We start from the raw sequence: 26,919 nt of genomic DNA, 5'->3' as shown, positions 1-26,919 counted from the left end.
TTCTTCAAAAGATAAGAAGCAAAGAGTTTTATCCCTATAATGTTAAAAATGATAAGAACTGAAATATAATTGAGGGAATAGTGAAAACTGAAAACAAAAAAAAGTATTTATGTAACTAGTGATTACCACTAATATTTCAGAAAGAATTTATATATAATTTTACAGCGGTGTAGATCCCATAATGGCAAAGCCATGGGCATAATATGCAGATTTCTCCCGGCCATTGTAAAATATTCAAATCTTAGCTTACGTACCAAAAAACATATATATATACCACTTGCATTCGACCGATACTTTGTTATGCTGCTCCTGCTTGGAACACGGTCACTCAAACTCAGCTGCATCAATTACAAGTAGTGCAAAACAAATTTCTGCGCATTATTACTGATTCACGCTATCTTATCCGCAATAAACTTTTACACGGAGACTTAAAACTTGAGACGATTCCAGATTACATCAGAAGATCTAATGAAAAATTCTTCAACAAAGCTGTGCAATGTGACTTTGTTAATTACTCCCAAGTATTTAATTATGAAATTCTCTTCGAAGATAGAAGCGTCAGACCACTTGCAGCTCACACCTTTCATGGGAGGAGACGACAACTTTTTCACATAGCTCCTCAATTGGTAGCTGTTTATACTTCCAATGCATCTGATTTTGATTGAAGTTCTTCTGTAGCTTGGATATTATTCTTGGAGATTGATAAAAGTAATGCTGTGAGATTTCTCGCATTGTGATGATTTAGCAGTGTTGTAAATAGGTTGCTTGGGTTGTTGTTGAGTTGCTGTAGAGTATTGCGTTGAATAGTTGTATTAAAATTGTGTTGTATAGTTGAATTGTATTGTGTTGTATTTAGCACTATTGATTGAGGTTGTTTAGTTGTATTTGAATTTGTCATTGGAACTATTGCTGTAGTGTATCTTCTCATATTGTTGTCTCATATTGCATTGTCTTGGGTCCTCCTTGAAAGCTATGACCGCTCGTCACGTTTTGCGAACTTGTCCGATTGGATAGTCTTACTCCTTTTGGTACTTCTCTTCTTCCCCTTTTCTCCGTTTTCTCATCTGAGATTTTCTCCACGTCCGGATTTCTTTATGTCAAGTGCCCTTGGGCTTTAATTCTGGAACCGGCTACATTGCTCTTCGCAATAGCACGGTCAATTATAGAGTCTAAGTCTCAGATCCCATAATGCTCACGTGCGTAAATGCTTTGACTTCGGAAATGTTTCAGTAAATACCGAAATTATGTTTGAAGTATTGTGTAAGATGCGCCAAAGAAATTATTTGATTCATCAAGATTGCCCTTGGCTAGACCGAAATAGGCCTGCCAGTGTGTGAAATGGCAAGATAATTGAATTCTAGTAGCAGTAAGTTATGAAATTAGTTTGCAGAGTCATTAGGTAATTTTGAAGCAGAAGACAAAAAATGTCTCCCGGGACTGGAACCTGGACCTCTGGAATACGCGCTGAGTGTGTTACCATTACACCACGAAGGCATGCAGAAAGAAGGGAAAAAACACCATATATACTTCCCCTTTTGAAGGGCGACTGGGTATTAGGAGATCCGACTGCCAAATCCTGGGGGTGAAGAATTATCATCCACCACCAAACATCATCCAAACAATGGCAATGCCTTCGCCTGGACACGAACTCGGACCTCTCAAATACGCGCCGAATCTGCTACCGTTACACCAAGAACGCATGCAGAAAGGAGGGGAAAAATACCTTATAAGTCTACAGTTTCATGAAAGGCAGTAAAAATGCGTCCATCGTAAAACGATCTAATACAGTACAAAGTCTTTAATCCGGACGTCCGAAATGACCTATAATCCGGACCTCAAAGCTACAAACTTTCTGCGCATGCGTTAACTCATTGCATGCGCATAATATCTTTACTCATGCACATAATACGTTTACGCATGCGCCTTTAATGTATAACGGACGGTGTAAGCTAGGCTAAAATTATCTAATTATCTGTTTCAGTTAATGTTGCAGATTGCAACATTAATTATACTTCCTTAATATTTTAATTGGATCCGGCTTATTATTTTTTGTAGACTGTTAGAGCAATTTTATAAAAAGTAAGCTTGAACTTTCGATTATGTCAAAAAGAGTTTCCGATTCTGGAGCTGCCAAAGGATCTACAAAGCGAAAGCATGTTTCGATGTCCATCAAACAAAAAGTGGAATTGTTGCAAAAAAAAAAAAAAAAAAAAAAAAAAAAATATAAAGGCATGAAGAAAGTGACAGAGAGGTTAGTGAAAACGAAAAAATTTCGATTGACAAGTTAGTCGGTATTCTCGGCACAGCAATTACGGGACTTGAGCAGTGGAACTTTGTAACTGAACAAGAAATTATGTCTCTTTATAGAATTAAAGAGAAAGTATTAGCACATAAAACGAAGCAACATAAACAACTTACATTGAAAGAAATGTTTAATAAACTAAACAAATAAATATTAAGCCTTTTTTTTATAAATTTTGATACCCTTTAGATCATAATTGCTCTTTATTTCATAAATTACGGTTTCATATTTTTAATTTTATAATTTCTGCATGCCATTTTACCAGATTTAAATTGATGATCTATAATCCGGAAAAAACCCCTAATCCGGAATCGCCGAAGGCCCGAAGAGTCCGGTTTAAAGACTTTGTACTGTAAGCGTTTTTTGGCCCAAAAAAAACTGCACTCGTATATCAATTTGCTGCTGATCCCTATTATAAAACAGAAAAACTATCATCTACTTCAGATGTGCGAAGAAGACTTTATCTGCAAGGGATTGTTTGCCAGAACACAGGAATCCATTTACACATGGCCGTTTAGTTACGTTAGACAAAAGACTACGTAACACGGCGTGGACAACAATCAGCAGCATGGATTCATTTACTTTCTCTATCATGCTCTTCACGTCAGGTTCTGAAAAACATTAAGAACATAATATAGCCAATTCTCGAATAGACCATTTGCAGAGGCAAAGAATCTCTCCCTACATCTATACTTCTTGTGTTTGCTAATGGTTTGCACATATTTACGAAATGGCATAGAGGTAAAGCCTATAACCAACATGACAGCCGTTTGTTGCCATCACAGCCAATTCCCCTATTTTCATAGATGATAACGTGTGGCCACAAACAGCAGCTCTAGTGAAACGGTAAATTGAAGATCAATGAATTCAGCGAATAGATTGACCAGCTCAATGAACAGACATCAGTCTAACTGAACATTTATGAAATTTTATAGACAGACAAGGTCACTAACTGCCCTGTTCATTTCTGTAAGATGACTGAACAAGCTGCATCGGGATTGAAGGTTCGACTTCCGACGACAGCATTGCACATTTTTCACATCTCCTGCTTCAAAATAACCTAAATGACTCTACAGTGGCGCCCGAACTAAAAAGTGTTGGATGATGATTCTTCACAGATTTGGCGGTTGGGTCCACCCGTTAAAAGGGTGAGTGTATACTCGCAAGGTTAGTTAATTAGTTAGTTCTAAGCACTGGCCCCCAGCCCATATGGCTGCGAAGGGACAGGCCAATAAAACAAAAAAACGAACGTAAAATAACGAAACATAACAAAATAAATATAAGGTTATTTTTCTTATTTTTCTATTAAGAAGCCTTCGTGGTGTAACGGTAGCACACTCGACGCGTATTCGAGAGGTACAGGTTCGAGTCCCGGCGAGGGCATTGCATAATTTTTACCTCTCCTGCTTAAAATAACGTAATGCTCTGAGTTTTATCCTTTTGCCACATGACACATTTCAGCCTATGCATGTTTAACACCTTTTAAATTCGGAGTTTTGATTAACCTTTTGAAGACGGGATGGCCATTATAGTGGCCATAGAGTTCTCTCTTTGAAAAGACGGGGTTGTCCACTTTAGTGGCCATGTCTTTTTCCCCCATTTTCCAGGCTGAAAAGTGGGTTGAAATGTCAAATTTGACGTTCCTGGGGTTTTAACCACTTATCTCTTTCAAAGGTCTTCCTTTTGCGACATAGATGCACACCTCTGAGAATCCATTAAACTACACACAAGAAACTTTGTTGCAAATAGGAGGTGATTTCTTAAAGGGGGAAAGCATTCGGTTCAGAATTCCTTTGGTAGCTTTTACTGCTACCAAAGCGCCGGCCTCAAAAGGTTAAAAAAAAAAAAAGGTAGACAGTCTAATTAGGCCTAGAGGAGTACACAAGTTAAATTTTGTGAAGATAGCACTTATCGTTTTAATTCTGTGGGTGTGCCCAATGTGGCACACTGATTGAATAGAGCTTCGAAAAGAGTGCTGAAACGAGCACTGTTGTCAATGAACTGAGCGATGAGATGCGGAGAAACAAAGAATACAGACTCTCAGTTGTCCTAGATTATCGGTGAGCCCGGTCTGGGCACACGCCTAGGGTTCGCCATTTGATTTTAGGCAAGATTTTAAGATTTCAAATTTAAAACTAATATAGAATAAGGAGATTAGCATACAACCAAAGAAATAACATAGAAATTTCTTTTCAAACAATTCCTTTTATACCCTAAAAAAATCTGGAAGATTTCTTTGAAAAATGAGGGTCTTAGAAAAGTAAACATGGCTAAAATATATGGACTGGTTTGTGTTGAGTTTCCATTTGAGTAACCTATAGTAACCTATAAATCCTTTTTCATTCAATTTTTCTGTGAGGAGGAAATGTTTAGGTGTGTCCAGACCGGACACACTGTGCCACAAAGGGTTAAGCGCATGAGCCGTGATTGATGCGACGGCATAGATAACGCATTTTGGGTTTATCAATATCAAATGGCAACAGTGGCACAAAAACACTCGAGGGTAATCTCTACAAAGAAAAAAAATCGCAAGGAATGAGGCCCGGCATATTTGTAAGCTAAGAAGTAAGAAACGAAGGTAAGGAACGCACTGTTGCACATTTTTTTGAACTGGATGCATGCCGCATCCCAAAAGATATTCCACATAAAGCATGTAAATAAATACCTGGATAATTAAAATATCATTTAATGTATCACACGTAAGTATGTGCCCATACACTTTTTCCCCTAACCATTTATAACAAAATGATTTTTTCTTAAGAATCCTGCATATTAAACAGTGGTGTTATTTGTTAATAGCAATTTTCTTAAGCAGTTCTGAAAAATATGAGATAAAGTAGGTGAACAATAAGATATAAATCAGCATCTCATTTTGTTATTGTTACTGCTAACCCTCCTGATTTGAATTTTCAGTCAGATCAGGTCCACGAATTTTATCCTGGCCAAGAGGCAAGGGTTGTTGTTAACCAAGACCTTCAGCATTGCATATGGGTTAGCTCCCCCGCAATTTTGACAGATATTCCGATTACAGACGAGTTCCGGGATTCTGCTGCCTTCCCTTTTCCTTACGATCAACATTTCGGGAGGACTTTCACATATTTTAAGCCTCTCACACCGCAAAAAAACACTATAAATTCCTCTGAGATTCCAGCCCATGTCCAAGACTATGATAGCCGGTTTTTCTACCATACAAACAGGGTGGCATTTCGTCATAGTAACGCGAATACAAAAAATAGTATGAATAATAATAATACTTTACGAAACATCAAGTTGTTTAGGTATCTAGAGGTTATTTTAAGATTCTAACAGTTATTTTAATTTTAAAACATGATTTACTGTCTTCCCGCTTACTATTCAGAATAATTTTTTATAATCGCGTTACATGCAAATGAGGTAGAAAGAGTATTTAAAGGAAGGTAAACGAGTCCCTATTGCCGCGTGTTTGCCGTGAGGCTGCTTGGTTGTTTTAAAGCTAGCTACGCTAGGCCGTATTGTACGTTCCCGCTGATGTTTGTTAATTAATTTAATTGAGAGCCAACTACGTAAGATAATTTTGTACAACTTCGGCTATGTCCCAGTTTAGCTTAGCATTAGATTAGTTTATAAGGTATTTCTCCCACTTTCCTAGCGTGTCTTCGTGGTGTCGTGGTTCTACACGCTAGGCCGGTATTCCAGAGGTCCGTGGTTCGATTCCCGGGGAAAGGCGGTTGCTATTTTTCATCTTTGCTGCTACCAAAAATATACCTAATGTCTCTACAGTGGCACCCGAACTAAAAAGGTGTTGGTTGAGGATTCTCCACACACAGGATTTGGCGACTGGGTCCCCTAAAAACCCCAGTGACCCTTTAAAAAGGGGGAGTATATAAGGTATTTCTCCCGTTTTCCTAGCGTATTTACGTGGTGTAGTGGTTCTGCACCTGGGCCGGTATTCCAGAGGTCCGTGGTTCGATTCCCGGCGAAGCCGTTTGCTAATTTTTCATCTTTCCTGCTACCAAAAATATACCTAATGTCTCTACAAATTTTTCATTTTCTTATCTTGATTTAAAGCCCAAGTGTAATAATATTATATAATATTTGCCTTGAATCAAAAAGATTATTTTACTTTTGTTTTAATATCCTAAGCTATGTTTTTTGATATATTCCTTGTCTGGCCAATTTTACATAGAAAAAAATCATGTAAGTTTGGCATTTAAGACCCCAAATACATAATTTATTTGTATTTGGGGGTTTAGACAGCAAATCATGTTTAAAAATTAAAATAACTGTTAGAATCTTAAAATAATCTCTAGATAATTAAACAACCTGATGTCTAACATTATTCACCTTTTTATAAGTCATACGCCGACTGAAACCTTGATCATCTTATATTATGACTTGGTTTTCAGTTACATCGGCGGTAACGTTAAACGAACTTTCTTCTCAGAAATTATTATTGCTTAAATTACTACTATTATTTTTAAATCATAATTATTAAAACTGGTGCTTTTTCTACGGTGGATTGGTTTCAGTCTCAGCCATTTCATTTGGTTTGGTTTCAGTCTTAGCCATTTTATTTCTAGTAAGTCACATAAAAAAACTATCAGATACCTATCCTGATAGCTTTTCTTTCTCTTTCGGATTCTCTCTCCGGCTTTTGGAGCTTTTGTACTCCTGAGCTCGCTGCCTCAAGAGAAATAACATGATTATCCATTGAGCAACTAGAAATAAGAGAAAGAAATTCTGCTCTTAGAAGGACCTTTTTCATTACCGCGAAACAGTAATGGATTTCTGAAATGAAATCTTGGGATTATTGATATAGAGATAATAGAATTTCAGAGTTTTGAAAGAATACTGAAGAAAATTCTGGGGAACGATATTTATTAAGATGAGGGAGGACATACATGTTTCCAGATTATTTTTATTTGTGATTAATTACAAGTAGCTGCAAAAATTAATCTCAAGTACCTGATTATTGTAACCCGAAATCACTCAAAACAGTTTCAAAGAGATAGTTTGGTTTGGTTTATTTAATTACGGCAACGTACTCGAGGGTTATCTGTCCAAGGAAAAGGATGCTTTCGAGAAGGACTTTCTAAGGGAAACTGACTCGTACACACGTCAAAGAGATGCAAGCATAGGTATGAAACATAAATAAAAACTGCTAAATACCTTATAGATAAGCCATTTTTATGAAAACAGCACACACTGTTTTCAGCAATGTAAGAGTATAAGGTATTTCTCCCACTTCCCTAGCGTGCCTTCGTGGTGTAACGGTAGCACGCTGGGCCGGTATTCCAGAGGTCCGTGATTCGATTCCCGGCGAAGGCGGTTTCATATTTTACATCTTTTCTGCTTCCAATTAACCTAATGACTCTATAACTGGCGCCCGAACTAAAAGGGTTGTGGATGATGATTCTCCGCCCCCTGGATTTGGCGACTAGGTCCCCTAAAACCCTAGTCGCCTTTTAAAAAGGGGAGTATGTAAGGTATTTCTCCCACTTCCCTAGCGTGCCTTCGCGGTGTAACGGTACCACGCTGGGCCGGTAATCCAGAGGTCCGTGGTTCGATTCCCGGCGAAGACGGTTGCATATTTTTCATCTTTTCTGCTTCCAATTAACCTAATGACTCTATAACTGGCGCCCGAACTAAAAGGGTTGTGGATGATGATTCTCCGCCCCCTGGATTTGGCGACTAGGTCCCCTAAAACCCTAGTCGCCTTTTAAAAAGGGGAGTATGTAAGGTATTTCTCCCACTTCCCTAGCGTGCCTTCGCGGTGTAACGGTACCACGCTGGGCCGGTAATCCAGAGGTCCGTGGTTCGATTCCCGGCGAAGGCGGTTGCATATTTTTCATCTTTTCTGCTTTCAATTAACCTAATGATTAACTAGGGACTAGGGAAATTTCGAGTAACATAATGTCATGCTTGCGTAATAAAATTTGAGTCTGCACAGAAAAATAAAAAAAATGGCGTGTAACCATTTTTTGAACCAGTAACTAAATATTTTAATTTTCATTTGATGGCCGAAAAGATGTAACTTTCGAAACTCGCATCCCATTTTTTTTTGTATAAATACGATGCATTTTAGTGGTTTTCTTTAAATGCAGAGTATACTTTCAGATGGTTACTGCTTCCCTAAGACGACCACCTGTGATGATGAGCAGTGTCGCAGTATTTCTGACAACATATCGTAATATCGGCTATTAAGCATAATATCTCTTACACCTTGCAAAGTCATTAGGTTTTTTTTGATGCGGGAGGTGAAAAATAAACAATGCTCTCGAACTTTGACCTCTCGAATACCCGCCAAGTGTGCTGTTACACTACGAAGGCATGCAAAAAGGAGAGTTGTTGTTGTTGTTATATTTAATTATGGCAAAGCACACTAGGGCTATCTGCCTAAGAGGAGGGATGCCTTTCGTGGAGGACTTTCTAAGGGAAACTGGCTCGTATACACGTTACACATGGGGAAAACCACGAAAACGCCCATGCAGCCAGCCCGTTCGCGGGATTCGAACCTCGGACCGAACTACCAGTGTTCAGCAACTTTACCGCTCGGCCGCTGGTGGGCGCAAAAAGGAGAGAAAAATACCGACTTTTAAAGGGTGATTGGGGATATGGAGTCCCAATCGCGAAATTCTGGCGGTGACGAATTATTGTCCACCAGCTTTTATTTCGCGCGCCACTGTACATTCATTAGAATTTTTGAAGTAGGAAACACGAAAATTGAGCAATACTTCTCCGGCGCTCGACCCTGGAGCTCTCGAATACGCGCCGAGTGTGCTACCGTTACACCACAAAGGCATGCAGAGAGAGAAAATATCTTATAATCTTTACAGATCGGTTCATTGTACTTTACTTAGACAACAAGAAATATCAATAAACATCCGTTAAAAACAGCAATTTTGAATATAAATTTACCAGTCTTATTAATACTGTTAAGGATTTGGTATTTAACTCTTTCGCAATGAAGTCGCCCGTAGCGCCCGTTCATTCAAGCTACGGCAAACCGCCCCAACGCCTCGTTTATTTTCTACCTAGTTCTTTCCCCTCCACGTTAGTGTATGGCTCATTGGTTTTGCGAGTTGTTAAAAGACATGTCAATCATTCTTTTGAAGCAAATAAAGGAGAAATACGGAAAGCTATTGACGTTCGCAGGTGCAATCCGGCCCTAAGGTGAAACTGCACACCATGGATGAATGGATGAAACCGCAGAAGGGGAAAAGGAAAACTATTCCAAGACAAATTCGTAAACACGGGCGTTTTCGATGTTTGTTGAAAACAGATTTGGTCGTTTCTCGATGCGAAAGAGTTAAATAGCTAATGTTAGATGAATTATAAATTAAAGCGTTTTATTCCCCGTGCGGTGTAGCGCGTGATGAATATTAAAGGAAAGTTAAGCCGGAAAAATAAAAGTACTAGAGCACGAGCATTTAACATTTAATAAATAAATCTCTCTTTTATACAATTAAACTGCGGTGCTTAACCACCAGTGTGCGTGGGCGCCATATCCCTACCCCTCATCGAATAACATGATAAAAGTTTCGAATTATGAGAAATATAACTGAATGTGCTAAATAATTAAATAGTAAGAGTTTAAATTCATAATTGCTAATAGTTAAATACATATTTTTTACCTTAAGTAACCTAATTAATAATCCATACATAATTAACTATTTTTTAACAACTATTTCACAGAAGAATACATGTACACACAAGAGAAGCAAAATACGAAGTGCGACGCCTTAGTGCCACTAGTAAAAACAAAATGCAATCAGGAGGAAAAAAGAACAATATGCAATAAAGAATCTGAGCAACAATTTGCATAACACATATACAAAATTACATATTACTAACATTTAGGATCGCCCTTGGGCGTTTACTGAAATTGGGGTGCCTAGTATCATAACAATAGTTAACAACCACAGGATTGTCCAGATGTTCCTGTTTATCATAAAATGCCCCAGATAGGCGGCAATAAAAATCACAAAGATCCTCTCTTCTTAACTCTTTACGAATTTGGCTATTCCGAATGTACCAGGGGGCATTACATATCATACGCAATACCTCGTTTTGGGCAGCTTGTAACTGCCTTCTCTAACTTTTGCACGAGTATGCGCAGACGAGGCATGCATAACTAAGAATTGGACGCAACATGGTTTTGTAAATGAGCAACTTATTATCAATAGATAGAACACTGTTTCGAGCAATTAAGGGGAAGAGTGAAGCTTTACTAGCTCGAAACTTCCTGAGAATATGTGTGTGGGTAAATCTCTCTTTCTGATTTCGAAAAAGTTCCAGAAAATTCTCGCGCGCGATTTAAAAATCTTATAAAAAGGAGGAAAACCTCTCAATTCGATATTATTAATTAGTTTGTTGTTGTTTTAAGAGTTTGTTTAGAAAACGCCTCTTGTTGAGTGTAGCGAATTCGCGGATTAGCTTTCTCCAGCTGTTTTGAATTAAGTTCTCTTGAACGTTTGAGTAGTTAAAAGATAACTACTGTGAGATATTGTAATACTGAACGAATATCTGAGGAACATTAAGCATATTTGTTGTGATAATAATACATTTTGTCCATTTTTTATCGGACTTATGCATTCATTTCGTAACGAACCCGTACGCACGCAACAATACATTTCTTGTTTTGTTTGTTAGTATAAGAGCAAGATATTTACATACGGAAGAAAACGATTCTGGTTAATAGGGCCACTTGTTAGTTTGGAGAATTGATTATTTGGGAGAACGGATTAAAGAAAATTCCCAATTCGATAAAATGAACAGAAATATGTTCGCTTACTTGGGACAATATGCCATTCAATAGGGATATAAATTGCAGCAAGAAAGTACTTCGCTCTGTGATCGTAATAATTTAAGCATCTAAAAATTTATTAAATTGCAACAGCATTAATCTCACCATGGCAAAGCTTTATAGATTTTTTTTTTTTTTTTTTTTTTTTTTTTTTGCAGAAAATAATTTTTTTTCCACTTTATGACAGATTTGAGCTTAAACTTCCAGCACGCGCGTATGCGCAAAATTTACGACAAATTTAGTTTTTAATGCACATTTTTCGCATATCGAAACTGAGACGTCTGAAGGTCGTTTCTATTCCTCCTTTCGATCCTTCCCCACGTCATGGAATGTGCCAATAGGAAGTCATTTGACTTTTTTTTTTTTTTTTTTACTGGGCTTTTGTGCTACGTGGCAGCTTTTTCGTAAAGTTTACGACACGCGCGTGTGTCGTGGGTGAAAATTCGGAAAATATTTTTTTTCTCAAATATTTTGTAATTTTTGTGTTATTAATTGCCGTGTATTATTTTAATTTGAATACATTTGGCTCTGTAAATTTTATATCGGTTTTCATGGCAAAACAATATGTGCAACCAGCTGATTTTGCTCGCATTCTTCAAGAATTATCTGATGAAGAAAAGGAAACCTTTGGAAGGGAGAACAATAGCGATTTCCATTCCTTATTTTCTTTCCATTTCTTGTTTCTATTTTTTAGAAATAAATAAAACTATTAAAGTTAGTTTAAAGTGCGTTTTTGTAACCAGTAAGAAGTAAATTTCCTTGCAGAAGTAAGTAATGCTAAACTTACTTTTTTTCCTACCAAGGTGTTTTCCTTTTTTATTCGTCTATACTTGCCTGTGATGAACATTAAAATTAGCTTCGATTTTAAAATATAATTATTAAATAATAAATTTAAAATTTTCTATGATGAAATACATCATTGCATTTCCATCTCACTAACATAAGAACTTAAAAATAATTTACTTATATTTCAATGTGATATCATTTGTATTTTGCAATAGTAAGATTAATATTTTATTTCTTAACAAATTTATTATCAATATTCACTCATTTCTGTCGTTTTTCGTGCAAAAGCGGTAAAATAACGGATGTCGTAAAAAATACGACGCGCGCGCGCTCATGTAAAACTGCCCAGCGCGCGTGCTGGAAAGCTACAGTAGCAATTTAAAATAATGCTACTAGCTATATCGATTAACTAAGACTTCATGCAATATGAAGGGAGAAAATATGCATACCTGTTTTGTTAGTTTGTAAGGTATAGTTTAATTTTATAACAGTTATTTTAATTTCTAACCCCTTTCCTATCATTTCTTGTTTCCACTTATAACTTCCTACCAGAATGAGTTTTCAGAATCGCATTGAGTTAGAAGAAGTGTTTAAGAAAGGTTCAACTTAATTCGTGAAAGAGTGCTAGGAATCCTGCGTAGCACGCGTTTGCCTTGGGGCAAGTCACATTTGAAGCTGTTACGCTCGGCCGTATTATTACGTGTCTTTTGATATTCGCCGGCTAGTTTAACTTACAGACCAACTACATTAGACAATTGTGTTTAGCTTCGGCTAAGTCTCGTTTAGTTAATTATAGTTTATTTTCTCACTTCTTATTCTCAGTTACAGCCCGAGTAGTGGCTTTAATGTAAGCCTGACTGTTATTCTTATGTGAGTGAAGGGAAAAGGGTATTTTAACCGCTTTCGAGTCTACGTCTTTAGTATTTAGAATTCAGTGATAAGTCACTACATATTTCGCTAGGTTCCTCGACGTTTATCTTAGACAAAAGAAATAAGGTTGTAAGGATTATGTTAATTTTATTAACAGTTAAATTTTAAGTTAAATTTACTTTCCTGTCAAATTCTGAACTTCAACTTACTACTTCCGGCCAGAACGTAGTTTTGGTATCTTGCTGAATATTTAATGAGGAGGAGCGGTATTTAAACCACGAATTTACTTACAGAGTTTCTGATTTACGCGCGTCTGCCTTTTTAGCCGCTCTCTCTCTCAAAGCTGTTATTACGTTCGGCCGTACTCAGGCCCTTGCTAAGCTTCGTAGTCAAATAAGTTAAGGGGCCAACTCGATTTGAATCTTGATAGCTTCGGCTATATTTCTTTAGTTAGTCTTAGTTTTAGTTTAATTCTTAGTCTGTTAAGTTCAAGCCCAAGTGAGGGCTTTGTTTGTACATTCCCAGGCGGAGTTTTGTTAAATCTTATTGAAATAATAAAGGGTTAGTTACTCTTCTATCTTGTTGTTTCTTGTCGCCCGAACTTAAGCGATTATTCGCTTATCAGTTTCTTAAGATTCTTCACTTCCAACATTAACTTAAAATTACAAAGTGAGGAACTCTACATTGGATCCTACAGTTTTCAAGAATAAACTTTCGATAAAAAATTAACAAGTACGCAGTTTCTTTCGCTTTTTACATAAATATTTAAATATCAAACAATTTTTTTTTCAAAATCATTATTCTATTTTAATGGGAATGGTGTGGTGGTGTATTTAATTATGGCAAAGCACACTAGGGCTATCTGCCTAAGGGGAGGGATGCCTTCGTGGAGGACTTTCTAAGGGAAACTGGCTCGTATACACGTTACACATGGGGAAAACCACGAAAACACCCATGCAGCCAGCCCGTTCGCGGGATTCGAACCTCAGACCGAACTACCAGTGTTCAGCGACTTTAATGGGAATGGATTAAAGCAGTTCATGAGTAAAAGTGTACTGCAAAATGTTACCAGTAAAATTGAAAATATTGAAGGCGATGGGCGGAGGAATCCCTAAACACCCTCCCTCCTATCTGCATGCCTTCGTGGTGTAACAGTAGCACACTCGGCGGGTATTCGAGAGATCCAGGTTCGAGTCCCGGCGAGGGAATTGCTCATATTTCATGTTTCCAGCATCAGAATAACCTAATGATTTTACAACCCGTGTAAATTTCATTTCTCGTGTATTATGTACTGGAATAAACAATTATTTATAACACTATAAAATTCATTCTTCGGATAATAGTCTTGATTAATATGAAAAATCATTTGCATTAGCTCACACATATCAAATACAACTAATTCCCGGCATTAACGGTATTATGGTGCTAAAACTTAATCTAAGTCATTATAATCTGACCTTTGCCTAAAAGCACAGTCCAATATGAGCATTTTTACATCACTTTCAGTTCAAAAGTCAGGGGGAAAAAAAAGCAAAATTTTCGTCTATTATAACGTTTTTGAACTACTTTATTATTTCGACCGCATAGATAAACAAACAAAAATTAGGCTAAATTCTTAACGTGATTCAGAATGTAACACAGAATAGAACATTTAAGAGCCTTGGGTCGAAAAGTGTCAGAGAATCTACAAGCAAACCGGAAGAACTCTGGAAGAATAATGTTCTTGCGGGGAAAACTGTATAAATTTAGAAACGTAAACAGTAATTCTTTACAGTCCTAAGTATTTGCCTAACAGGGTCAAGGCTTGAAATGCAAAACTCTCGTTTACGAGAACGCCGGCCATTGTTTCCTAACTCCCATATGATGACAGACTAATCCTTTGGCCTCTTTACTTGTATAAAAACTTCAGATAACAAAGATAAAAAAATAGCTCGTAAAAAAGGCCCATGAACCTCTTAAAGATTTCAACAAAATTCAGATTCTTCTTGCTTGCTTCAGCCAGACTACACTAGAGTCCGAGAACATGGAATCTTAGCTCCATCTTCTAGTTTGTTCATGCAATATTCGAACAACCCTGTGAGGACCATTTTTAATGGGTTATTATGTTCCCTTTGATTTCGTTAATATATTGAAACGCATTTTTTCTGAAAAAAAATTTGTAAGTATCTCGAATTTTTTAGTCTGATTTTTACTTCTTTGTAAGAAGTAAATGAAGTAAATCACGATAAATACCGGGTGTCACATTTCAACAAAAATACCTATTTTGACCACTATTAATTATGACCACTGTTGATCACTATAACCACTATTGACGAATGAAATTTAACGATATTTTTGCGTAACATATCTGCGTAAGGACAGAATAAAGGACTCTTTTTTCCCAAACGAATTGTAAAACTGATTTAAAATGAATTCAGAAGATAATTTTTTTCGTGGCGTCTCTACGTAAGTACGTATGTATGTATCTTGCAAAACTCAGGAACGAGTAGCCTCAGAACACTAAAATGTTTTAGATAGAACTGCTATAATATGCAGTTGTGCACTTCCCTTTTCGGTTGCAATCGGCCGCACCTAAAATATATATATATATATATACCCACTCTGTTACTCGGCTCCGAGAGCTCAGTGTATTTTAAAATTTTGTTTTTTCTTATATGTTGGTAAATTGTGCATTTTTTGCTTTAAAAATGATTGAATTATGTTATTCTTATCTTTCGGTTAAGGTTTTTATGCCTTTAGTTAATCTGCATGCAGTTTCTGTAGAATTATCAACAATTTAAAAGTTGTTCAAGCTCGGCTAAAACAAGTTTTGTTTACTATAGCAGCCATATTTGTTTACATTTGAAACTCAGCAGAATAGAAAATTATGTCTTTCTGCACCTTCAGGGTCTTTTTGCCGAGTGGGACCAAAAGGAATACATAACAAAAAGTTTCCTTTTAGGGGACCTAATCGCCAAATCGTGGTGGTGAAAAACAATCATCCACCACCTTTTTAGTTCGGGTGCCACTGTAGAGACATTAAGTTATTTGAAAACCGGAGATGTGAAAATGTGCAGTGCCTTCGCCGGGACTGGAATCTGGACCTCTCGTATACGCGCCGAGTATGCTAACCATTACACCACGACGGCATGCAGAATGGAAAGAGGAAATAACGTATAAGTCGAGCAAAAACCTCTTATTAAATTTCATGTTACTTATCGGGAGAAAAAACCGTCTGAAATGTTTAACAGATGTGTGCTGTTTACATTATTCGTGGTTTAGCACATAAAGAGTTCGTACATAAAACGTAATCAACATATTCATGAATATGTCATGTTTCCTGCAATATATGACTGCTCACCGAACTACACTATAGGAGGGATGGTTTTTATAACACGAGAACGTGCCAGTTCATTTAATACCCATGACAACCGAAATATTTTTTGTAAGGGAAAAAAAAAATAAATAAAAAAGATCCTACACTTTTGCATTTATGGTTCTGACCATCGTATAGGCTTTTCTTTTCAAAAGCTGAAATATGCAATTCATGCATCAATGTGATGATTTTGTAGATATTAAAAAAAATTCGAGTCGTATGTTTTTCCTGTCTGGTTTTTGCATCATGAGAAATGCTGGCGCAGTTGAGTTTCAAGGGGGAGGGATGGTGAAGGAGTTTAGGAATGATTCTCAGTTAATCGTTAATAGTTGTTCTGTGAAAAGGAAATGATTTTATTGTATTTTAATTTACATGACTTTAAAGGGAAGAATAGAAGAAAAAATAGAACGTAAGGGCACAGCAAAATAAAACCAACACGATTGGTTTAAAATTTAGCATTTCACAAATGTGCGCAAAATTGTAATTTCGAAAATACCTTTTACAACTGCTGTTAGTTTAAAGTAAAAAGAATTGTTAAAGAGAAAAATCGAGTTTTTTATTTATGATAACATGATAACAGCCCTTTTTCCTCTTATTAAAAATCTGATGTGGACATCACATGACTTTCTTGTATAGCCTATTAAATTACACACATTTTTTGCCGCATTTCGTTTAAACATATTTCCTCGAATTTCATTAGAGATATATTTTTCATTCAGTTACTTCAGTTCTCACTTTGCAACAAAGTAAAAATACATAAAAACTCAAAACATCTTCATTAAAAATTTTAAAAGACAGAAAAAACATAATATACCAAACACAGTTAAAATAATTAAAAATTTACAATTAAAATTAGTGTTTCGACGAAAAAAACACGGAATTCAGCCAGAAGGCAAGAAGGCAGATTTTTCGGCACGCAAAACTGAAAGTTTACTTTTGGTTCCACTCCGCAAAAAGCACTGAAGGTGCAGAAACTGACTTAATTCACTCTTCTACTGAGTTTCAAATGGAAAAAAATGGCGGTTGGTTAGGCTTAACTAGCCCCTTAAACTTTTAAATTGTTGACAATTCTGCAATGATTTCACGCATATTAACTTATAAGGTATTTCTCCTACTTTCCTAGCGTGCCTTCGTGGTGCAGTGGTTCTGCACGCTGGGCCGGTATTTCAGAGCTCCGTGGTTCGATTCCCGGCGAATGCGATTGCTCAGTTTTCATCTCCTGTCTCCAAATAACCTAATGTCTCTACAAACTAAAGGCATAAAAACCGGAAGTTAAAAACCACATAATTTAAAGCAAAAAAAATGCACAGCTTAGGAACATGTAAAATAAAAAAGCTAAGTTCACAGAGCCAGGTAAAAAGAGTGGTAATATATATATATATATATGTGATGTATCAGCTTTTGTCCAGAATAAAGGATTGGTGAAAATTCATAAATTTAGTCGTAGCTTAAATTATCAGACGATAAGTTTAAAAACAGGATCCATTTATTATTATTCAGGAGAAATAGCAGTTACAAAATCAGATATCCGGAGTAAATAAAAAGAATTACTAATAAATTTTTGTATGAAGTTTACTGCATCGTGACATTTAAGAAAAAGCTCAGCCTCTGGAAAGGCGGAGCTTCCAAGAAATGACGTCAGCCAATCCAGTTTGCTTTAAATATTTCCAAAACATTCTAAAACTGTACGTGTAGAAAAGGCGGGAAAAACAACTTGACTACGGGGCTGTGGATTTAATTCCACGTACTTTCAAATAAGAGAACGTCGCCATTAAAAACGAATAGAACATACAGTTAGAATTTTAAGTGTATTCTTGACTATGGAATTTTATTATTACAAATATATATATATATATATACGAGGTGCACATCTACATGTTATAGCAGTCCTATATACAAAGATTCGACGCTCTACAATACTCGTTCTTGAGTTATGCGGGATACATACGTACGTACAGACGTCAAAAAAAAAAAAAAAAATCTCTTATGAATCCATTTTAAATTCATTTTACGATTCTTTTTGGCAAAAATACTCCTTTATTCTGCCCGTACGTAGAGATATCACGCAAAAACATCGTTCAGATGGTTTCGAGAGTGGTTAAAATGGAGATTTTCGCAGAAATATGATACCCGAAAAGTTTCGCGATTATAAAACTTCCTTTACTTTCTATAAGGAAATAAAAAATAATGCAATGCATTAAACTAATCGGACTTAATATTTACATGCGAAACAACAAACTATAACTTACATTTATACACAATAATTTCCTTAACTTCTAGAGCATTGAAGCGTAGTAAGTCTGAATGCTTTTATAACAGTTACGAACACTACAAATACTCACTCGTTTTATAAATGGGAGTGATAAATCCAATGGCTACACATTCTGTAAACTGAGAAACTCTATTGCGAACCGTCAGGCAATTTACATTACCTGTTGTATCTTTTCTTCGACAAGTATCTTGGAGCAAAACCAAGTAGCATATATGTTCGCTGACTCACAAGCGCCCCCTCAACAGCGTGTCTCTGTTCTGTTGTAAGAACACCAAACTGTGAAATACTTAGAAGATAGATTTCAAGGTTGATATAGTTAGTGGATAATGCACATTAATCAGCGAAGAAGATTCTTAGAAGATGATGCTTTTTTGCGTAATTAAAAAAATTTGATGTGCACACCACGTGACTTCCTTGTACGGAATATTAAATTATATGCATTTTTTCTTGCATTTCATTTAAACTTATTGGATTGAATTAAATCTACTTCGCCGACAGCGCATAAACCACAATAGAATAAATGCATTCTTTAAAATTCACTCTATTTGTTTACCATAGTGATATCATTTAAAGAATTATCTAATCGTTGCCACATCTTCTATTCAAATACTATAATAAAGATAGAACGATGTATAAAAGAAATTAAGCAAACAAAACAAAAAAGAAACAGTTTTTCTCAGACGATTGAGTATTTCTCATTCAATTAATTCAGTTATCACTTCGCGACAAGGCAAAAATACATAGAAACTCAAAATATCTGTATTAAAATTTACGAAGTAAATCTTAAACACTTATTTCCTCGAAAAAATTCCATAAAGGATTAAGCATGATTCAATTCGCAGTAATAAATGAAAACGTTATCTTTGTTGTTGTTGCGAAGCTAAGTTTCTCTAGATTGGCAACAAATCCACTATCCTGCTGTTTCAAATGTAAACAAGCAATGACCGCCATAAAAAAAATTATTAGGCTTAACGGCACTTAAACAACTTTAAAATTGTTCATAATTCTAAAATTATTGCATACAGTTTTACTAAAGGGATAAAATCCTTAACCGGAAGATAAGAACAACATAATTCAATCATTTTTAAAGCAAAAAATGTACAATTTACAAACATATAAGAGTAAAGAATCCGAGATCACTGAGGCGGGTAACAAAGTGGATATATATATAAATATATTTATATACGTTTGGTGTGGCCGATTGCAACCAAAATACGAGGTGCACATTAACAAGTTATAGCAGTCCTATGTACAAATTTTCAACGTTCTGAGGTTACTCGTTTTTGAGTTATGCGAGATACGTACGTACGTACATAAGTTCGTACAGACGCCACGAAAAATTGTCTTCAGAATTTATTTTAAAGCAGTTTTATAATTTTTTTTGGAGGAAAAGAGTATTTTATTCTTTTCATACGTACAGATATCACGCAAAAACATCGTTAAATTGCATTCGAAAGCGGTCAAAATAGATATTTCCGTTGAAATATGCTGCCTGAAACTTTTCGCGATTACAATACTTCCTTTTTACTTCGTACAAGGAAGTAAAAAATAAATAAAAAATTAAGTAAGTATTCAAGATTGCAAATTTTGGAATTTTAAAATGATTAAAATACTTAGCAGTTATGTCAATAAGTTCAGTTAAAAATTAAACAGAAATTATTAATTCGATTATATTATTAAGAATTATTCTAGGCTTTAAGTAGCTTGTTTTTTTTTTTTTTTTTTTTTTTTAAATAATGCAATCACAACGTGTATTTTTGGAAATCGCTGCACTGTTAGCTTTACTGATAATCATACATGCATAAAATGACTTTTGAATGGTACACCAGTTTTTCTGTTATAAATATACAGTACAAAGTCCGAAATCCGGACGTCCAATATCCGGAATCATCTAAAATCCGGACCTCAAATCTACCACCAACCATTTTTGTTTTTCAATTTTTTTTAGGCACGCTTTACACATGCGCATTTGATCCCCCCACATAATAAAACAATGCAAATCTAGATTCTTAATCTCATTTCGGCTAATAACTAAATAAAATACCATATTATTCAAGAAATAATGATTTTAGCGTAAATTTGTGCGATCAATAATTTGAATCCCTAGCTGCGTATCTTCTTGGTATACATCTCAAACCGAAACATTCTACACACGTTGTTGACTTTACACACACTAATATTTTACATCTTTGACGCCAACTTGGCGAATCATTATTTATTATACTTTTCTTTCATCGCCGCATGTTTATCAACACATGACAATTTGAGTAATGACTCATGCAACGATGCCTAAACATTTTTTTTTTTTTTTTTTTTCATTAGAAATTGAATAACGAAGAAATATGGCAATCTTTTCTGTTGACATTACACTTGGCGCAGATTACACATTTAAGTTAAATGCGCTAAGAAATGTTGACGAGGAAATATTTAACAAAGATAACTTTTTATGTGCTAAATATAAATTTTGTTAATGATACTCATGGCCAAAGGATTACATTTAATGTTATTTGAATAACTGATTTGTTTTTCACGTAAAGCCAGAACCGGTTTCACATAAAGCCAGAACCGGAGAGAGAGCTCGTATGACTGCATCAAGCGGCAGAATTTAGGGGTAGTTTCATTGCGATGGCAATGTCCCAATCATCAACCAATGAACGGGCGGCGAAATTTGTAGTATGGTTGGGTCTAGATCCAGAAAATACCGCTACCGATAGTGAAGAAAGTGACAGAGAGGTAATCAAAAACGAAAAAATTTCGATTGACAGGTGAGTCGGAATTCTCGACCCAACAACTACAGGACTTGAACAATGGAACTTTGTAACTGAACAAGAAATTATATCTGTCTATAGAATTAAAGAGAAAGTATTAGCACAAAAAACAAAGTTTTTTAAACAACTTAGATTGAAATAAATGTTTAATAAAGTAAACGTACAAATATTAAGCTTTTTCTTTTTCTTCTTTTTTTTTTATACCCTTTAGATTTAACCGATTATGCATATGATTTTCCTTATTTTTTATTGTGTGAGTGTATTTTTAGAGATACACAATCTGTGTTAATCTGTTTAATCAGTATTTTAAACTTTTGTTTTTGTCTTTTAACTTTTTTTTTTCCTCCTGCGTCGGGTGTGCTGCGTTAACTATGAGGCCGATTATTATCGGCCAGGAGGGTTGCAGAATACTCGTAAACTAAACTAAACTAAACCCTTTTGATCATAAATGCTTCATTATTTCATATTTTTAACATATTTCATAATTTCTACATGCCATCTTACTAGATTTAAACTGATGATCTGATATCCGGAAAAATCCCAAATCCGACATGACCGAAATCAAGGCGAATCTTGGATTTTGTAGTGTATATTCATACCAAATTTCATTAAAATCTGTCCACTAGGTTTTAAGAAATTCGACATAATGTGCAAATTCGTTTGCACACGAGTGCGCATTTCATTGCTGCAAACTAATGTTTTGATCTTATAAACATGGCCGCCACTCGTTAGATAGGTTTCATTTTCGGGGTTCGTGGAGGAAACTGCGAACCCTCCCTCCTACTATTCTTAAGTTCCTTCTTTTTTAAAAACCAACTCTTGCGTAAATGTAACTAGTTAAAAGCTTAATTGGAATAGCTTATAATTATATAATTTTAAAAACTTAAATGCAATTGTTAATATTATGAAAATGGAAATGTTTACATTAAAAAACATGCAGTTTTATTTCAAGAATCGTTATTTATTGAATTTCAGCAGAGTGCTGAAAAATTACGCCTTGACTCGGAATCTGGAATGGACGGTGAAATATTTATTTTGTCTTTCCAAATTTTGACTTAAAAAGTTTACTTTCTTTCAAATTTTCTATTTATTTCAAGACTCGTAGGATACAAGAAATTCCATGTTCCTTTCCAGGACGATAGGCCAGGGATTCTCAACTGGTGATACGCAAAGAAGCAAAGTATTTTTAACTATTAAATAACCCTACTTTACGGTTAAAACTAATAAAGATCAGACGTAAAAAATTGATCTCTCTAAAAGCAGGCTCAAATTTCACACTAAATTTTAAAATTGAAGTATTACAACTTAAATTTTGATAATTAAAATGGTAACTAATTTTTAATCTAATATTTTATATGTGTGTATTGTTACGAAATGTACAGGCGCGGTAAGATGGCTTCCCCGCAAAGCAGTTTTAGGGTTGCCATAAAATGCCAAAGGGAAGGCAGAGTTGCCACATTTGGCGAGAAATCGCCCGTTTGGCGACATTTGGCGATATGCCATGCACGGATGGAGAACCTTCTGGAAACGAATTCTTACTGGTTTAGTCCAGAATGTTCTCGAACACAAGCCGAAAGCTATATAAACCCTGCTGGTCCGCAGTCAGTATGCGTGCCTCGTCGAGAGGGCTAGTCAGAGTGCCTTGCATAGAGTGCGAGATAGTTATAGTTAGTATCTCTCATCTAGTTAGCAAGTCGATCGAGTTGACAGCCGGGTAGCGAGTGCCGAGTGGGTCGTCGAGTGCACCGAAAGAGTCTCGTAGTACATCGCGGTTAGTGCATCGTCGAGAGAGCGTGTTGAGCTCCGGGAACGACTGAACCGAAGAGTCGGGAGCCGTGCTCTGTGTGTCGTCGAGTGCATCGCGAGTTGTAACGTGGGAAGTCTCGAGAGTACTTGGAGTTCCGAGAACGACCAAGCAGAGTCGGGAGCTGTACTCTGGCGCTTTGCAGTGAAGCTGTCTCCACCGTGATAGCCTGATTGCCTGAAGGCTGTGTCGCTGATCATGTCAGCGTGTTTATAGTAGTTCATCGACGACTGTAAAACGTGTTTTGGAGCTGCCCTGACAATACTGGCCAATAAAGTGTGTTTCGATACTTCATCAAGTGTCGTCGTTATTCACTCCAAATCCACACGAACCCGTACGAACGCGAAGGAAGAAAATAACTGAACAATTGGTGTCAGAAGAAAAGAAAACGCAACAGTATATTTAATACAAATAGCCAGTAATAGATTGTGCAAATGGCAAATTTTTTTAAAAATATTTCAACTGAGAGATTGCAAAATAATCATTGTAAAATGTAGAGGTTGAGAACCGCTGCGATAGGCACTTCTTGATTCCATTATTAGAATATAAAATGTGAAGGATTAATTTTCCTTTTATGAAAATTAGATCTGTGATTTTAAAATATTGTTATCTTATATATCTTCGCCTGTCAAAGTTATTCAAACACTCTTTAATACTCACTCAATATTAAACAGAAAGGCAAAAATAAAAACTTGACGCGTGAACAACACACTGTATCATTGTTCCTATGAACACAAAGTAGAAAAGAATATAACAAGTGCTTTATTGAAAAGACCACACACGTGATCTAATTACGTCGACATCGCAGCGGTTGGTTGTGGCGTAAGAAGTACTTATTATTTTACGCCAATTTCAATTATTTTCTTACATTCTAAGAACGACCGTTTTTTGAGACTAAACTATTAGAGGTAAATGAACTTACATGTTAACCTTTATAATTCGGTTTTTTTTTTTTTTTTTTTTTTTTTTTTTTTTTTTTTTTAATTATTTCGAAATTGAAATTTCGGCAGAGCGCCTTTTGCTACATTATAAATTGGAATGAATATTTCATATGTTTGGATGCCAAAATCTAAATAAATTTCATTTAATCGTACGTCAAAATATGATATCAGTTTTAGTGCTTTAAATTAATTCATTATTATCATATTGATGTTTCCTTTTAATGAATTTATTGTTCTTAACCATTTAAAAGCTGAAATATTTTCTTTGGATTATCATTCTGTTGATTTCACACTAAACATTAAATATTAATAAAGTATGCATCAAATCCTTGCTATGAAATAATCGCATTTTCTATGAGAACTCGATGAGGATATTAACTTTGGAAAGGATGTAGAATCATTAGGTATTCGGTAGCACTTCAGTGTATATCATTCCAAACTCGTCTCCTTACAGGAACAGGGCGCCAAAGCCAGGACCCTCGTCCTGGTTCAAGCCTTATCGAGGTTGAGATATTCAGACCTTGGAGACTCAGTCCCTGCCCGGGTTTATACGTAGCCTGAGTAAGGACGAAAACGTTGAAACTTAATACAAAAATAATTATCTTTGCCGCGGGGCACCACCCCCTCAGCATCGAATAGATTCGTCTCGGTGCTTTGCCTTACTCCGTCAGTCCCCGTCACTGAGACTCTGAGGGCCAAACCCCCATCGAGAAGGTCGTAAACTACAGGGGTTGGACAAAAATATGGAAACACCTTTAAAAAAACATGTTTCTTTGCTTAATATGGTGTAGGAAACCCGTTGGCATCCAAAACAGCTTGCAGTCTTCTGGGAATGGATAAATACAAATCCTGTATGTTTGCCAAGGGAATATTATACCATTCTTCCTGCAAAATGGTGGCAAGTTCAGATAACGATGTTGGCGGTGGATAACGAGAACGCACTTTCCGTTCCAATGTAGACCACAAAGGTTCGATAATATTCAGGTCTGGTGACTGTGGTGGCCAGGGGAGATGGGACAACTCATCCTCGTGCTCAGAAAACCAGTCCTGGACAATGTGAGCTGTGTGAACAGGGGCTTTGTCGTCTTGGAAGACACCATCACCATCGGGGAACAAAGTTTGTTCCATGGGATGACCTTGATCGGCCAAAATGTTCACATAAGTCTTGGCAGTCATGTGCCCTGACACAGTTATCATTGGGCTAGCAGAGAACCACGGTATGGCTGCCCAAACCATAACAGAACCCCCGCCATGTTTCACTCTTGGCAACAAGCAGTCTGTATTATAGCCTTGAGATGGCGTTCTCCAGACGTAAACTCGGCCAGAAGTGGGAAACAATGTGAAAGAAGACTCGTCAGACCATATTACTCGCTTCCACTGCTCTATAGTCCAGGCTTTATGACTTAAACACCACCTTTTCCTGTTACGGGCATTAGCATCATTGATGAGTGGCTTCTCGATTGCAGCACGGCCAGCAATTCCCTGTTTATGAAGCTCCCTTCTAATTGTTTTGGTACTCACAGGGTTCGGTAACACAACATTCATTTCAGCAGTAACTTTTGCAGCTGTGGTCTTCTTATTTTTCGTCACAATTGCCCTTAATGATCGTCTGTCACGATCACTCGGGACACACTTTCGTCCGCGCTGTGATTTAGCAGATGATGTTTTTCCGCTTTTCAAATATGCGGAATGAATCTTCGATACAGTACCTCTTGAAACACAAAACACCTCGGGTACCTTGCTTACGGAAGCACCTACCATACGTGCTCCGACAATTTGCCCACGTTCGAAATCTGTTAACTCTGACATAATGCAATGACAACCTCACATAACAGTACTCCGACAACAACTGAACTGGTTAGCACATTTACGAAGTTGTATAGGTGGCGTCAGTAGTCAAAAACGCCAGCGCCACCTACATATTTCATTAAAATCAATCTTTCTTTTGAAACATGCATTTCACAAGGTGTTTCCATATTTTTGTCCATCCACTGTACATACGATATAGCTCCATCACAGCCAAAGGAACAGACACGACAGTACCAGTAGGGTCCCTGCCAAGCCTGAACCAACCTAAGTACAATACTCGGGTTCTAGTTCTGTGAAGTCAAATTATATATCCTCGGGGTTGAGACTGCCTAGGTACAAATCCTAACCAGTACTTCCCAGATGAGAATGCCAATCTTCTCCACCCTCCCACAAAGGTAACTTAATAAAACATTACTTAGGAAGGTCGCCGCCCAACCGGTATAGTGATTAGCGTCGCTGACTGCCCTACCGAAGGGTCCGGGTTCGAATCCCGCTGACGGCATGGATGTTTGGTAATGCATAGTGTCCGTGCGACATGGAGGCACTCTAAATATGCGGCGAGCCGAAAGTCCTCTCGTGTGGTTTGATGGAAAGGTAGAGGTGTGGGAGACCTTCGTGCCCCCTGGGGTGCTTTCCATCAAAATTGGGGGCGGAACTGAGCAAAATCGCACTGTCACCTGAATGGTGATCAAGGCTGTTGCCAACAACAGGGGTATTCTAGCGCTCCTTGTCACGAGGAATTTTGTGGGCTTGGGATGACTATGTCAAACACGTGATCATAACAACTTAGGAAGGTCTCCAGTAGGCTTTCTTTTTTAAAGTAGATATAGAGCTCGAATTCTGTCTCTTACCATCATCAAACTGGAAAGCCTGAGCGCATATTGATAAAATTAAATGAAACCCATGACATAATAAAAATATTCTGTTAATGTCATTTATGTTCTTTACTTATAGTTAAATATATTATCTGTACAGTAAGACCCCGCTTAACGCTATTTCGTTTAGCGCTGTTTCGGTTTAGCGCTCTTTTATTTCAACCCGGGGATTCCACGAAATCGCTCGCAGCATACGGGGATTCCCCGAAATATTATGCAGCGATAGGTTTCAAATACATATCCGAAAGAGTGTACTTGTATTTCTTGTTTGGTGCGGTATTGTACTGACATATTTTGAAGGGGTAAATGTGGAAGATGTCGAAGAAATAATTCAAGAAGCAGCGGCTAGTCT

At 36.6% G+C, this 26,919-nt stretch overlaps 1 protein-coding gene across 3 annotated transcripts in view; it reads right to left on the bottom strand.

Annotated features, from left to right (window-relative positions):
- Positions 1 to 26,919, bottom strand: part of LOC118191730 (uncharacterized) — a 119,209-nt gene that overhangs the window by 76,188 nt on the left and 16,102 nt on the right. Inside the window, exon 1 of one of the 3 annotated variants that reach the window (XM_085821213.1) lies at positions 18,441 to 18,571. The exons of 1 other annotated variant lie outside the window; for it this stretch is intronic. The gene's annotated coding sequence lies outside the window, so the exon portion shown is untranslated. Of the gene's footprint in view, positions 1 to 18,347; positions 18,572 to 26,919 lie in introns of those variants that run through there. One more of the 3 variants, XM_085821212.1, reaches the window with a different exon arrangement.

The sequence above is a fragment of the Stegodyphus dumicola genome, chromosome 7 (genome assembly GCF_044657685.1).
Source record: "Stegodyphus dumicola isolate Sdum_Otavi_A_Nest chromosome 7, ASM4465768v1".
NCBI lineage: Eukaryota > Metazoa > Arthropoda > Arachnida > Araneae > Eresidae > Stegodyphus > Stegodyphus dumicola.
This window is presented reverse-complemented; position numbering and strand designations above follow the sequence as displayed.